General features: G+C 39.5%; 1 pseudogene; it reads left to right on the top strand.

Annotated features, from left to right (window-relative positions):
• The first annotated feature begins 4,526 nt into the window (after window positions 1-4,526).
• Window positions 4,527-12,200, top strand: LOC102411676 (annotated as a pseudogene).
• The last annotated feature ends 4,737 nt before the right edge of the window (window positions 12,201-16,937 follow it).

Raw genomic sequence — 16,937 nt, 5'->3', positions numbered from 1 at the left:
CCCAACTCTTTCAGAATTTTTCACAGTTTATTGTGATGCAGACAGTCAAAGGTTTTGGCATAGTCAAGAAAGCAGAAATAGATGTTTTTCTGGAACTCTCTTGCTTTTTCGATGATCCAGTGGATGTTGGCCATTTGATCTCTGGTTCCTCTGCCTTTTCTAAAACCAGCTTGAACATCAGGAAGTTCACGGTTCACATATTGCTGAAGCCTGGCTTAGAGAATTTTGAGCATTACTTTACTAGCGTGTGAGATGAGTGTAATTGTGCGGTAGTTTGAGCATTCTTTGGCATTGCCTTTCTTTGGGATTGGAATGAAAACTGACCTGTTCCAGTCCTGTGGCCACTGCTGAGTTTTCCAAATTTGCTGGCATATTGAGTGTAGCACTTTCACAGCATCATCTTTCAGGATTTGGAATAGTTCAACTTTAATTCCATCACCTCCACTAGCTTTGTTCGTAGTGATGCTTTCTAAGGCCCACTTGACTTCACATTCCAGGATGTCATGTATGGGTGTGAGAGTTGGACTGCGAAGAAAGCTGAGTGCTGAAGAATTGATGCTTTTGAACTGTGGTGGTGGAGAAGACTCTTGAGAGTCCCTTGGACTGCAAGGAGATCCAACGAGTCCATTCTGAAGGAGATCAGCCCTGGGATTTCTTTGGAAGAAATGATTTCCAGTACTTTGGCCACCTCATGCGAAGAGTTGACTCATTGGAAAAGACTCTGATGCTGGGAGGGATTGGGGGCAGGAGGAGAAGGGGACGACAGAGGATGAGATGGCTGGATGGCATCACTGACTCGATGGACGTGAGTCTCAATGAACTCCGGAAATTGGTGATGAACAGGGAGGCCTGGCGTGCTGAGATTCATGGGGTCTCAAAGAGTCGGACATGACTGAGCGACTGATCTGATCTGATTATCAAAGGTGCTGCTATATTTTATAAAAATATAAAAGCAAATTTTTATAATTGTTCCTGATGAAACTTCTTTCCTTATAAAAATTTCTTTTTATTGCAAGAAAACTTTTTTGTCTTCAGGTCTATTTTAGCATAATATTAGTATTCAGCTCTCTTTTGACTACTGTTTGCAGAGAGTTTCTGTCTTCTAGCCTTCAGTTTCAACCTATTTTGTGTCTTTGAACAGATGCTATTACTGAGAACCCCTTGTATGTGTGGAGTCATATCTCTTGATGTTTCAAGATTCTCTTTTTTTCTTTTTTGCCTGTCTTTTAATAGTTTAACTACCATGTGTGTAGTTTTGGATTTCTCTAACATTATCCTAATTGGAGTGTATTGAGCTTTTAAGTGTGTAGGTTAATGTGAATCGTATTTGGGAAATTTTGGTCATTACTTCTTAAATAACTCTTTCTGTCCTTTTCTTCCTCCCCTCTCATTCTGGAGTTCCCATTATGCATATGTTAGTTTGGTGATGGACAGGGAGGCCTGGCGTGCTGCGGTTCATGGGGTCGCAAAGAGTCAGACACGACTGAGCAACTGAACTGAACTGAACTCAGTATGCTTAACAGTTTACCACTGGTGTTTTAGGCTCTGGTGATTTTTCTTCATTTATTTTCTTTTGGCCTGGATAATTTCAACTGACTTATTAAATTCATTCTTTCTCTGTTTTACAATTCAAGCTTCTTTACTAAATCTGTCTTACATTAATTGTATTTTTCATTACCAGAATTTTATTTTGTTCTTTTATATACTTCCTATGTCTTAATTGATACTACTTCATAATATTTTTCACACTTTTATTTAATTGTTCATATATTTTCTTTTAGTTTTGGCTATATGTAAAATACGTTTAATTTTGAATCTATTTATGATGGCTGATTTAAACTTTTTGCCTATTTAGTCCACATCTAGGCTTCCTCAGGAAAACTTTCTATTGATTGCATATTTTCCTGTTTTTTTATGTGTCTAATAATTTGTTGGAAACTGGACTTTTAAAATGACAGAACTCCAGAGTTTTCTTATTGCAGCCATTCATTATTTTGCTCCTTGCTTAGTGAATTGCTCAGACTAATTTCCTAAAGTTTCTGTTTTTTGTTATGTGTGTGGACACCATTGTCTCTGCTAAGTTAACTTTGTGTTTTCTAATGATTAGGCAGATCAGATCAGATCAGTTGCTCAGTCGTGTCTGACTCTTTGCTACCCCATGAATCGCAGCACGCCAGGCCTTCCTGTCCATCACCAACTCCCGGAGTTCACTCAGACTCACGTCCATCGAGTCAGTGATGCCATCCAGACATCTCATCCTCTGTCGTCCCCTTCTCCTCTTGCCCCCAATCCCTCCCAGCATCAGAGTCTTTTCCAATGAGTCAACTCTTCGCATGAGGTGGCCAAAGTACTGGAGTTTCAGCTTTAGCATTGTTCCTTCCAAAGAAATCCCAGGGCTGATCTCCTTCAGAATGGATTGGTTGGATCTCCTTGCAGTCCAAGGGACTCTCAAGAGTCTTCTCCAACACCACACTTCAAAAGCATCAATTCTTCAATGCTCAGCCTTCTTCACAGTCCAACTCTCACATCCATACATGACCACTGGAAAAACCATAGCCTTGACTAGATGGACCTTTGTTGGCAAAGTAACGTCTCTGCTTTTGAATATGCTATCTAGGTTGGTCATAACTTTCCTTCCAAGGAGTAAGCATCTTTTAATTTCATGGCTGCAGTCACCATCTGCAGTGATTTTGGAGCCCAGAAAAATTAAGTCTGACACTGTTTCCCCATCTATTTCCCATGAAGTGATGGGACGGGATGCCATGATCTTCATTTTCTGAATGTTGAGCTTTAAGCCAACTTTTTCACTCTCCACTTTCACTTTCATCAAGAGGCTTTTTAGTTCCTCTTCACTTTCTGCCATAAGGGTGGTGTCATCTGCATATCTGAGGTTATTGATATTTCTCCCGGCAATCTTGATTCCAGCTTGTGTTGCTTTCAGTCCAGCGTTTCTCATGATGTACTCTGCATATAAGTACAATAAACAGGGTGACAATATACAGCCTTGACGAACTCCTTTTCCTATTTGGAACCAGTCTGTTGTTCCATGTCCAGTTCTAACTGTTGCTTCCTGATCTGCATACAGATTTCTCAAGAGGCAGGTCAGGTGGTCTGGTATTCCCATATCTTTCAGAATTTTCCACAGTTTATTGTGATGCAGACAGTCAAAGCCTTCGGCATAGTCAATAAGGCTGAAATAGATGCTTTTACTTAAATGGATTGAATTGCTAACTGTTTCCTTCTTTGCTGAAAGGCCTTGAGGGTGTTCTGGCAGGCACTCTAATGCCACTGACAGCTGCTTGTGGCAGCTTCTCAGCTGAGATACTGGATGAATAGGTCACCTGGTAAAAGTAGATGTGGAAGTCGGGTACCAGATTGGTCTGGAACTTTTTAATGTCCACACTGAGGACACCATCAAAGTGAAGGGAGGCAGTGAAGGAGGGCATAGTCTGGCCAATGAGCCAGTTGAAGCTTGTGTAGGTAGGAAGCTCAGCATCCAGGCTGCAGTGGCAGATGTCAGAGGTGGCCTCCTCATCTACCATGGAGTCATAATCAAGAGCTCCAGGATGGTGTGGATGGTCAAGACAAAGTTACACAATGTTCTACAACTGCTGTAGACAGGGGGCTGAATAGACAGCAAAACTCAACTTGCCTTTCTTGCCACAATCAAAAGAAAGCTGCTCTGCACCATCACCAGTGAAGTCTGAACCAGTCCCTTCTGCCAAAGCCATGTAAGATCCAGAAATCTTGAAGCCAGGTGCACTAGTCAACTCTGCCTTTGCTTGCAGTTTCAGCTGGCACAGGCCCCCAGTGTCAGACAGTGTCAGAGACTGCAGCCTTTTCTGGTGTTTTCTGTGTATGTGCACTGCCTGCATATTTATGTGGCCTTATTTTTTTTTTTTTTTTTTTGGAGGAGGGAGAAGGTGGGGAGGAGATGGGCAGCCACCTCTTGCTTGCCCCACCGCTGCCTCATTAGCTGTGGGATGAAATAATATTTATCAATTATTTTCCAAAAATGCCTTGAAGCTGGACTTTCCTTGCTGAGGAAGCCTTGAGTCAGGTCAAATAAAGACAAGGCTTCTGAATGGAGCTCTTCCAAAACGTTTTCAGCCAGGCCCAAAGCTTAATTCTATGTGGATAACATTTTTAGGGCAAGAACTCTCAGCCCCTTCTGTCCCCTTCATTTGTTTCTAGAATGCTGTTTATCACACCTACTGTGATTCCAAGGCTGCTGCTGCTTTTTGAGCCTCTGTGGGGCTGGGGAGAGAGGGAAAGAACAGTGACATTTACAACTCTATACAACGTGTTCTTACTGAGATCCAGACAGTTTTCTAGAATAAGCACTCTTGGAGATGTTGGTTAGTTTCCATACTTCTGAAAAATTCAATTGTGACTTGTTTTTTCCTGCCAGTTTTCTCACTGCTTTTATAGATCACTGATTTTTGGAGGTCCTTACTCCATCATTCTGGAAGTGCTCCTTTTAACGTAGTCTTTAAACATTTACTGTGTACTAAGTGCCAGTGGTCATGTATGGATGTGAGAGTTGGACTGTGAAGAAAGCTGAGCACCGAAGAATTGATGCTTTTGAACTGTGGTGTTGGAGAAGACTCTTGAGAGTCCCTTGGACTGCAAGGAGATCCAACCAGTCCATTCTAAAGGAGATCAGTCCTGGGTGTTCATTGGAAGGACTGATGCTGAGGCTGAAACTCCAATACTTTGGCCACCTCATGCGAAGAGTTGACTCATTGGAAAAGACCCTGATGCTCGGAGGGATTGGGGGCAGGAGGAGAAGGGGATGACAGAGGATGAGATGGCTGGATGGCAATCACCGACTCAATGGACCTGAGTTTGGGTAAACTCTGGGAGTTTGTGATGGACAGGGAGGCCTGGCGTGCTGCGATTCATGGGGTCTCAAAGAGTCGGATGTGACTGAGCAACTGAACTGAACTGAAATGCTTCACTACACGTTGGGAATGCAATGGTAAAACAAAGTCCCTGTCCTTACATTAAAATTGAATCAAATTATTTTGTACTCTGAAAACAGGTATCTAACTCATTTATTCTTCTTGATTCTGCAGGAGAATAAGACATGTTCTGAAGAAAATAACCAATACATCAGTTTGGTTGCATCTTACTTTTTCTAGATTGATTCCCTTCCAAAGGCATATGGCTTGGTTCCCCACCATGGGCAGCTGAAGCTGTGCTACATTAATTTAAAGTCTGTTTAATGTCAGGGGTATATGAGCTTTGTTTACAATTTATCCCTGATGTCTAGCACAGTGCCTGGCACACAGAAGAAAATAAGTACATCTAATGATGCAAAACTATATATTTTTTATAGAAAAACAAGAGCTGTGTTACTTTTTCCATACATCTCACCCTCTCAGGAAACTCCAACAGGGGCTCTGTATCAACCTAGAGGGGTGGGATGGGAAGGGAGATGGGAAGGAGGTTCAAAAGGGAGGGGATATATGTATACCTACGGCTGATTCATGTTGAGGATTGACAGAAAACAACAAAATTCTGTAAAGCAATTATCCTTCAATAAAAATAAATTAAAAACACATATAAAAAAAGAACAACTTTGGAACTTGTAATGATTCCTAGTAGAGCAGTCCAAAGATGTTGAGACAGCATTATGCTTCATTATGGTTTATCTCCACATAATAAGTCTTGAAGTGCTTGCTATCCTGTCAGCAAGGGTCATCCTTTTTTCCTGGAGATCCCTTGAGTGGTAGCAGGTGCAGCAGAACTAAAGGGACACCAGGCTGTCTGTTCCTGGTCATAGCTTGATTGAGAAGTTAATTTGAGGCTACAAATTAATTAGATGATTTTCTTCTGCCATGGAGGCGGAAACCACTGAACATGACCAAATATAGTTCTATTTCCTTTTATGTCACCCAGATTAGAAATGTATTTTATCATGTCATTTTCCTAAATGTGTTAAATGAGTCATCTAACTCTTGTCTAACTTTATTTAGCTCAATGAGAAGTCTCACATCTCTTTTCATTTGCATGCACTTTTCAGAGGAATGAGAAGTACACTTTCAAAATGCCAGGTTTAATAACATTCCATATCAGTTCTGCATATAATTAACAGTTTTGTAGCTATTTCTCGGTTGGTGGGGACAAAGTGAGTGAAGTGCATGGCTTAATGCCATATTATACTATCATTCCCAAGTTATTTTCATTTACTTCTGAGAGATCATAAAAATATCAATTTCCTTTCCTCCTTCATATCTTGTCCTTTAAAGGTAGCATATCTTTATAACTTCTCTTCTGAGAGAACCATTTACCTCCTGGGACTCTTGTATCTGCTATCCATAAAGGCACTGCTAAGTGAGGAATAGATTCATGACATTCAAGGAGGAGCATGTATTTAGGTCAGACATTTCCACAGAAGTTGAATCCAAGTGCATTCTTGACTTCAATGAAATTGCCCTTTGATTTTCTTTGAATAAATAATCAGCTACAATTAAGATGTTTTGCCAGCTAAAGTTAGTCATGCTTTAATGAAGCGTAACTCCAAATATGCTGAAATATTTGATTTTCACTCTACTATGTATAAGACATGATCCTGTACACTGGGTCAAAGAGAAAGGGAGGAAAGATGTAAAAGACCCTGTTTTTACCTTGAGGTGATTATAGCAGACCCAGTTTGATTATTGGAAAGAACCATCATTGGGAGTTGGGAAATTCTAGCCTTGGATTATGCAATTAAATTGATATGGTTTTGTTCAAGCTGGTTTTAGAAAAGGCAGAGGAACCGGAGATCAAATTGCCAACGTCCGCTGGATCATGGAAAAAGCAAGAGAGTTCCAGAAAAACATCTATTTCTGCTTTATTGACTATGCCAAAGCCTTTGACTGTGTGGATCACAATAAACTGGGGAAAATTCTGAAAGAGATGGGAATACCAGACCACCTGACCTGCCTCTTGAGAAATCTGTATGCAGGTCAGGAAGCAACAGTTAGAACTGGGCATGGAACAACAGACTGGTTCCAAATAGGAAAAGGAGTTTGTCAAGGCTGTATATTATCACCCTGCTTATTTAACTTATATGCAGAGTACATGATGAGAAGTGCTGGGCTGGAAGAAACACGAGCTGGAATCAAGGTTGCCGGGAGAAATATCAATAACCTCAGATATGCAGATGACACCACCCTTATGGCAGAAAGTGAAGAGGAACTAAAAAGCCTCTTGATGAAAGTGAAAGTGGAGAGTGAAAAAGTTGGCTTAAAGCTCAACATTCAGAAAACAAAGATCATGGCATCCCGTCCCATCACTTCATGGGAAATAAATGGGGAAACAGTGGAAACAGTGTCAGACTTTATTTTTTTGGGCTCCAAAATCACTGCAGATGGTGACTGCAGCCATGAAATTAAAAGATGCTTACTCCTTGGAAGGAAAGTTACGACCAACCTAGATAGCATATTCAAAAGCAGAGACGTTACTTTGTCAACAAAGGTCCATCTAGTCAAGGCTATGGTTTTTCCTGTGGTCATGTATGGATGTGAGAGTTGGACTGTGAAGAAGGCTGAGCACCGAAGAATTGATGCTTTTGAACCTGGTGTTGAAGACTCTTGAGAGTCCCTTGGACTGCAAGGAGATCCAACCAATCCATTCTGAAGGAGATCATCCCTGGGATTTCTTTGGAGGGAATGATGCTGAAGCTGAAACTCCAGTACTTTGGCCACCTCATGCAAAGTGTTGACTTATTGGAAAAGACCCTGATGCTGGGAAATATTGAAGGCAGGAGGAGAAGGGGACGACAGAGGATGAGATGGCTGGATGGCATCACTGACTCGATGGACGTGAGTCTGAGTGAACTCCGGGAGTTGGTAATGGACAGGGAGGCCTGGCGTGCTGCGATTCATGGGGTCACGAAGACTCGGACACGACTGAGTGACTGAACTGAACTTAACTGAACTGATAAACCATAGCTGGTCATTTCATTTGAGTTTCAATGACTTGTAAAATGTCAGGATTTGACCAAGGGATTACTTAAGACCATTTGGTTCTCTTAGGTCTATTTTATTCTTATTTGGAGCCTTGGTTTATAAATTTTATGTTTATATTTAAATGATAAATCAGGTTGAATTTTTATTTTATTAGTATTCTGGAAACCATAAAACAAAAGATTTGTAATTATATGTTTTACCTGTGAATGGATTACAATTATTTTCATGAGCACTGCTAGAACTAAAATTATAATGATGAACAATAATCATGAGGTTGAACAAAAACAAAACAACCAAGTTATAGAAATATGATTTCATACATATAAAACTGAAAAGTATATGAAAGCATCCAAAACAACATAAAATTTAGGCATGTGCTTATATGTGGTATGAGAATAAAAGGAATGATGAACAAGCAAATCAAGATAATGATTACCTTTTCTGAAATAGAAGGGAGGAAAAGAAGGGTGGCTTCAGAATAGGGACACATTGGTCTCTAAAGTATGTTGACGTTCAGTTTGTTAAACCAAGTTCAGAATACATGTGTTAACTGCTATTGACATCTTCTATCGGCAGATGGGGGATTTCCTGGTGACTCAAATGGTAAACAGTCTGCCTACAATGTGGGAGACCCTTGTTCAATCCCTGGGTCAGGAAGATCCTCTGGAGAAGGAAATGGCAACCCACTCCAGTACCCTTGCCTGGAAAATCCTATGGATGGAGAAGCCTGGTGGGCTACAATCCATGAGATCACAAAGAGTTGGACATGACTGAGCAACTTCACCTCTTCTACCTGCATTATGCTATTATTTTTATGTTAGAAATAGTTCATAATAAATCTAGGAGTGGATCATCTACTGACTGCAAAGCAAATTGGTACAATTATTTTGTAGGGCAATTCAGCAATATTTTGTGAAGCTGAAGATAAGTGCAGTCTGTAAAACAGCAGTTACATTTAAATGTGTACACTTTAGAGCAGTGCTTTTTGTATTTGTTTTAATCCAGGGATGATTTTATCTCCCAGGGGACATTTGACAACATATGGAGACATTTTTGTTGATTATAAAATAAGGATTGCCATTGACTTGTAGTGGGTAAAGACCAGGGATACTACTAAATACCCTACAATGCACAGGGCAGTTCCTAATTTCTGACTTCAGCAGCAAAGAATTATCCTGCGCCAGATGTCAAGGTTGAGAAACCCTATCCTAGAGAATTGCACATCCATGTATACAAAAAAGCATATTTAAAAATGCTCATTACAGTGTTTATCAGTTCAGTTCAGTCACTCAGTCATGTCCGACTCTTTGCGACCCCATATATCGCAGCACGCCAGGCTTCCCTGTCCATCACTAACTCCTGGAGTTCACCTAAACTTATGTCCACCAAGTCGGTGATGCCATCCAGCCATCTCATCCTCTGTCATCCCCTTCTCCTCCTGCCCCCAATCCCTCCCAGCATCAGAGTCTTTTCCAATGAGTCAACTCTTCGCATGAGGTGGCCAAAGTATTGGAGTTTCAGTTTCAGCATCAGTCCTTCCAAAGAATACCGAGGACTGATCTCCTTTGGAATGGACTGATTGTATCTTCTTGCAGTCCAAGGGACTCTCAAGAGTCTTCTCCAACACCACAGTTCAAAAACATCAATTCTTCGGCACTCAGCTTTATTCACAGTCCAAATTTCACATCCATACATGACCACTGAAAAAACCATAGCCTTGACTAGACAGACCTTTGTTGGCAAAATAATGTCTCTGCTTTTGAATATGCTATCTAGGTTGGTCATAACTTTCTTTCCAAGAGTAAGCGTCTTTTAATTTCATGGCTTCAATCACCATCTGCAGTGATTTTGGAGTCCAAAAAAATAAAGTCTGACACTGTTTCCACTGTTTCCCCATCTATTTCCCATGAAGTGATGGGACCTGATGCCATGATCTTTGTTTTCTGAATGTTGAGCTTTAAGACAACTTTTTCACTCTCCTCTTTCACTTTCATCAAGAGGCTTTTGAGTTCCTCTTCACTTTCTGCCATAAGGGTGGTGTCATCTGCATATCTGAGGTTATTGGTATTTCTCCCAGTAATCCTGATTCCAGATTGTGCTTCCTCCAGCCCAGCATTTCTCATAATGTACTCTGCATATAAGCAGGGTGATAATATACAGCCTTGACATACTCCTTTTCCTATTTGGGACCAGTCTGTTGTTCCATGCCCAGTTCTAACTGTTGCTTTCTGACCTGCAATGTTTATAGCAATGAATATATTGAGATAATAGAAATATCTATCAATCTGAGCATGCCTCAATAGATTTTGCTATAGTCAAAAAATGGAACTGGATAATGATGAAAATAATTAAACTAGAGCAATTTAAACACATTGAATACAAACGTGGAGGAATATATATGATATATTTTCTATAAAGTACAAAAGCATTCAACAGAAATGTAGTTATAAAATATGTATGCTGCTTCTGCTAAGTCGCTTCAGTCGTGTCCGACTCTGTGCGACCCCATAGATGGCAGCCCACCAGGCTCCCCCATCCCTGGGATTCTCCAGGCAAGAACACTGGAGTGAGTTGCCATTTCCTTCTCCAATGCATGAAAGTGAAAAGTGCAAGTGAAGTCACTCAGTCGTGTCCGACCCTTAGTGACCCCATGGACTGCAGCCCACCAGGCTCCTCCATCCATGGGATTTTCCAGGCAAGAGTGCTGGAGTGGGGTGCCATTGCCTTTTCCAAAAATACATATAGAAGGCTTCTATTGGCTTTCAGCTGGGAGGACGCAAAGGTGCAACTTTCGTAGGTCATCTCGAATCCAGGTTCATCTGACACCAGCTGCCTCCACCATCCCGCCTAAATTCGACCCCAGCGAGATCAAATTAGTGTACCTGAGGTGCACCAGTGGGGAAGTTGGTGCCAGGTCTCCTCTGGCCCCCAAGATCCGCCTCCTGGGTCTGTCTCCATAAGCTGTTGGTGATGACACTGCCAAGGCAACTGGTGATTGGATGGGTCCGAGAATGACAATGAAACTGACCATTCAGAACAGACAGGCTCAGATTGAGGTGGTACCTTCTGCTTGTACCCTGATTATGAAAGCCCTCAAGGAACCATGAAGAGTCCGAAAGAGGCAGAAAAACATTAAGCACAATGAAAATATCACTTTTGATGAGACTGTCAACATTGCCTGGCAGAAGCGGCATCAATCTCTAGCTAGAGAACTCTCTAGAACCATTAAAGAAATCCCGAGGACTGCCCAGTCTGTGGGCTGCAATGTTGACGGCTGCCACCCTTAGGACATCATAGATGGTATCAACAGTGATGTGGTAGAGTGCCCAGCTAGGAAAGGAACTGCAACTTTACAACAGCAAAGGAAAAAGAAAAAGGATTATTTGACAACCAAAAAAAAAAAAATATATATATATATATATACACATATATATATATATGCATAGAAGCAATAAATACTGAATTATATTAATGGTTAATTCTTGGGAGGACAGGAGGGAAAGGTATAGTAAAAGAAAAGGGAAATGGATTAGGGAATATTATGAACTTAATTTAAATTCTACCTATAACATTATAATTCTAAGAAGTTGATGAAAATATTGCAAAATATTGTTCAGTTTCTAGTGGAAGTTTGTATTATCTTCGAAAAGTATCATGGTAATCTAAGCTATGGGCATTACTGAAAAGTTTCTCATAAACAAAGCTTCCATATTTTTATAAATGCCAATTTTTATTAACATCATTTTCTTTTAGCTTATATCAAGACATATGAAATCTGCTCCTTAGAAATAATACTCAATCCTTTTTTCAGGCAGAAATCTGAAAATAGTCTTAAGAAATTGAGGTTTATGGCTGTTTACTGATCTAAATGATTTTGATTCTCTATTTGCTGGATAGAAAAGGATCATCTCCCTTTAATACAACCATTTCTATTATTTCTTCACTATCTGTCCAAATTTATTTCCTCCCAGATTGTTCCAAGCCATTCCCGTGATCTGTTAGGCTTTGGTTGAAGAAATAATTTTTCAGAAAGAACAGAAACCCAGTCACGGCAATTCATATCTTTTAGTTTTCAAGTTCCTGAATGAGAAGTCTCAAGATTGTGAACCTTTCCATTCTCTCAATTACTTTAATGCAGGTCCCGACAAAATTCCAAATGACTGTTTTTGGAATGTTTTAAGTTGCATCTGTTTGTGTGATGACACAATACAAGTATCTTTAGATTTTGATGTGGAATAAGTCAGTGGATTACATAATTTATGCTAAAATTATCAGCAAGACTTTTTCTTCAAAGCTATGTTGTGTGCGTTTCAAATATATTCTGCTCTGATACTCATATAAATGTCAAGTATGTTATGAAAACAGCAACATCCTCTGTACTTCTTTTTCAGAAGATCCTGGGGAGGAAGCTGTGTTCCATCAGAGTCCCTGTCTCAGGAGGGCTCTAAGAGGAGCAACTGCCCAGCCTCCATGTGGAAAGGCAGAGCCCCGAAGTTCTTTTTTCCTCTAGTTTTTAAAACTGAAGTATAGTTGATTTATTTACAGGGATTTAATTTTTGCTGTACAACATAGTGACTCAGTTATACACACACATATATCTATTATTTTTTAATCATCCTTTCCATTATGATTTATCCCAGGAGTAGGCTATAGTTCCCTGTGCTATACATTGGACCTTGTTGTTTATCTATTCTGAATGTAATAATTTGCATCTTCTAACCCTAAATTTGCAATCTATGCTTCTCTCTCTCCCCCTTGGCAAACACAAGTCTGTGAGTCTGTTTCTATTTGTGCCATATTTTACATTCCACATATAAGTGATATCATATTGCATTTATCTTTCTGACTTAATTCACTTAGTAGTATAATCCCTAGTTGCATCCATGTTGCTGCAAATGGCATCATTTTGTTCTTTTTTATGGCCTAGTAATATTCCATTATGTGTGTGTGTGTGTGTGTGTGTGTGTGTGTACACACATAACACATCTTCTTTTATCCATTCATCTGTTGATGGACATTTAGGTTGTTTCTTTGTCTTGGTTATTGTGAATAGTGCTGCTATGAACATAGGGGTGCATGTATCTTTTGAATTAGTTTTGTCTTGGGTGTATGCCCAGGAAGGGGATTGCTGGATCATATCATAGTTCTGTTTTTAGTTTTCTGAGGAAGCTCCATACTGTTTTCCACAGTGGCTGTACCAATTTATATTCCCAACAACAGTGTAGGAGGCTTCTCTTTTTTCTACACTCTTTACAGCATTTGTTATTGGTAGAATTTTAATGATGGCCATTCTGGTTTATGTGTGGTGGTACCTTATTGTAGCGTTCATTTGCTTATCTCTAATAGTTATTGATGATGAGCATCTTTTTATGTACCTTCTGACTTCTATTTCTCCTGCCAGTTTTTCAATTGTGTTTTTGTTGTTGTTGAATTGTATGAGTTGTTTGTATATTTTGGAGTTTAAGCCCTTGTCTGTCACATTATTTGCAAATATTTTCTCCCATTCCCTAGGTTGTCCTGAAGTACTGATAGGGGAAGGGAGAAGCTGCCCAGCAATACTCTGCCTTTCTCCAGGCTTCCGTGGACTTTTCCCCCATCAGGTCTGCTCCCTCAACCACCACTACTTTGCCCTTGAGATTAGAACATTCCAAATTTCTACTTTTGATCTGTTTTCAGTAGCTTTATCCTATTCTTGTCACCTCTTATTGTTTTAGCACCTATAAATATAGATCTGGTCAGCACAGAATTTATTTATAGCTTAATATCCCTTTTTTTATTGTATGTATGTTGGTGATATACTATCTTGTTTAATAGGCTGCTAGTACTTTGGGTTAATGTTGAGTTTAAGATCAAAGAAATTTCTAGATCAGAAACAGATGAATTAGTTTGAAGTCAAGCATTTCTCACTAGTTTTGGTGTTATTTGATGTGTTGAGTGATAATTAAACACAGTACCACCAGATTTTAAATATGAATGTAACCTACCTTTAAAATATTCTAATTTTAAGAACTATTAAGATTTCTGATTAAACATGATAGAAATGAAAAATAAGGGGATAAATGGGTAAAAACTCTTAAGGTTAAAGTAACTTATAAAAAGGAGTCTTCTCTTTTTTTGATGTTTATAAATGTGGGGAAAGTGTTCCTATTAGCATTTTCAGCATGGCTAAATCATGCCCACTAAGAGTCTGTTAGACAAGAGGTAAAGAACTTGGATCCCAGAGCCAATTGACTGAGCTTCTAATTCAGGGTTTGCATTTACCAGCATTGTAAATTGTGCAATGTAGTTAACCTTTTCTTAACCGTTTCTTCATCTGTATAATGCCTATCCCATAGGATGTTCCAGGTACAGTATAATTCAGTACTTGCAAAGAATGTACAACAATGTCTGGATCAAATTAACTGCTGTTCATTAAAAAAAAAATAGAGAAGTGGATCTGGTGAGGAGCAATATCAATAATGTGTGGACACTGGAAAGAAGATAAAAATGGCAACCAAACTGACAAAATTAAGATGGCTGAAGATAGTTTGTATATCAGAATACCCAATAGGCTCATAAACTGGGAGAACCAAGTTATCAATGAAAGCAACTGTAAAACGTGTCTTACAGACAGAAGAGTCAGCAGAAAGTCTGTATGAGAAGACTCACCAATTTTCTCCACAACCATCATAGTCAGATATCTCCTCTTCTCTACCCCCAAAGAAGAAATGAAGATTAATCACTAGAGAGGCTGAATCAGAGGGACTCTGACTCCTGAACATCAAGCATAGTGGAGGGCGTGGGTGCCGTAGGAATATGGGAATTAACTCCACATACAAAGCAAGGAGAAAGACATTTGCCTTCTTTGACTGTTCCCAATGCTATTATAGCAGCCAGTTTCATAGCTCCTGGGCAGAAGAGTATAAGTTTTATCTCTGAGGAAATGGACTGTTAAAAGAGAAAGGGTGGCTGAGAGCAGGTGGTGCCCTAATATAACAGGGAACTGACTCCTTCAGTCCTCCTACTTTGAAGCCCATACCTAAGACACTGAGGGCTCACACTCAACCTCATGCTTAGCTGTTAATGAATAACCAAGGATCACCAAAAAATTGAAATGCTTATACAATGAAAGATACACGCAGAGAGAAATGGAAGAATATCCTGGAAAAATAGTCAATATAAATGTAGAAGAAAACAAAAAAAAAATTAGCCATATAGGAAACAGTGTAAGTAAAAAAAAAAGAAAAGTGAAAGTAAAAGAAAGAAACAGTGGAAACAGTGGCTGACGTTATTTTTTGGGACTCCAAAATCACTACAGATGGTGACTGCAGCCATGAAATTAAAAGACACTCCTTGGAAGGAAAGTTATGACGAACCTAGACAGCACATTAAAAAGCAGAGACATTACTTTGTCAACAAAGGTCTGTCTAGTCAAGGCTATGGTTTTTCCAGTAGTCGTGTTATGGATGTGAGAGTTGGACTGTGAAGAAAGCTGAGTGCTGAAGAATTGATGCTTTTGAACTGTGGTGTTGGAGAAGACTCTTGAGAGTCCCTTGGACTGCAAGGAGATCCAACCATTCCATTCTTTTTGATGTTTGGCAAAACTAATACAGTGTTTCAGGTTTAAAAATAAAATTAAATTAAAAAAAAAAAAAGGAAATCAGTTCTGGGTGTTCATTGGAAGGACTGGTGTTGAAGCTGAAACTCCAATACTTTGTCCACCTTATGCAAAGAGCTGACTCATTTGAAAAGATCCTGATATTGGGAAAGATTGAGGGCAGGAGGATAAGGGGACAACAGAGGATGAGATGGCTGGATGGCATCACCGACTCAATGGACATGGGTTTGGGTGGACTCCAGGAGTTGGTGATGGACAGGGAGGCCTGGCGTACTGCAGTCCATGGGGTCACAAAGAGTTGGACATGACTGAGCAACTGAACTGAATTGAAAGTAAAAGATTCTTTTACCTTGAAAAGTAAAAGAATAGATAACATATAAAATCATTATAAAGTTTGAAATATAAAGTTATGGAAATCTCCCAGAAAATAGAATAAAAAGAGAAAGAAATAGTCGGGAAAAAAAGATGGAGAATTAGTTCGGAAATTCCAATATCTGCAAAATTTTCAGGAATTTCAAGGAAACAAAGTCGAGGGGGGTAAAATTAACAAAGATAAAAAACTATTAACCAGAATTAAGGGCATATTGTTCCATATTGCAGGAGCCAAGTGACTGTTCAGCGTGATGGACAAAGGAACACTTACACCAAGACTCATTAATAGGACAATTTCAAAATATTGGTGATGAAAAGGTTCTTAGATGTTCCATATGGGTAAAAAACAAAATCACAGAGGAAAGAAAAGAGAAATCAGTATTTATATCAACAGCAATATGGGAAACTCAAAGACAATGGGGCAGTGCCTTCATGGTTATGAGAAAAAAGTGATTTCCATGTGACTGAATGCTTTAGTAACCTGTCAGTCAAGTGCAAGGATAGAACAAACATGTTTTCAGACATGTAATAATTAAAAAAAAAAATATATATATGTATATATACTATATATTCTTTCTTCAGAAAAACACGAAGTGTTCTTCCAAAATAGCGAGGTAAATCAAGAGATTAAATGCAAAAGGTCAGACGTTCAAAGCTTAGTTGTAGGATATGTAAGTTCTGGGTTTGGGGATGTAATATAAAGCATGATTGTTGCCGTAATGGTCCGGGAGGGAGTGATGAAAATGATGACAGGACACAAAATGCGGTGCAATGGTCAGGGCACCTGCAGCCTCTATTGGACTGAGGTGCAGAGTCCACTCTGAGTCCACCTTTAATTCCTAATTGCTAGGAAGACTTTCAAGGCTACTTTCAAGACTTTCAAAGACTACAAGACTTTCTCTGATCTTCTCTTTCTCAAGACACATGCTGTGTTAATCACATACTCCTAAATGTCATGGAGGACACTGACATGGTCCAGATCTCCTTGTGTTTACCGAAGGCCCTTT

This window comes from Bubalus bubalis, chromosome 9 (genome assembly GCF_019923935.1).
Source record: "Bubalus bubalis isolate 160015118507 breed Murrah chromosome 9, NDDB_SH_1, whole genome shotgun sequence".
In the NCBI taxonomy this organism is placed as follows: Eukaryota; Metazoa; Chordata; class Mammalia; order Artiodactyla; family Bovidae; genus Bubalus; species Bubalus bubalis.
Note: the sequence above shows the minus strand (reverse complement) of the source record. Positions and strands in the feature narration are given on the sequence as shown.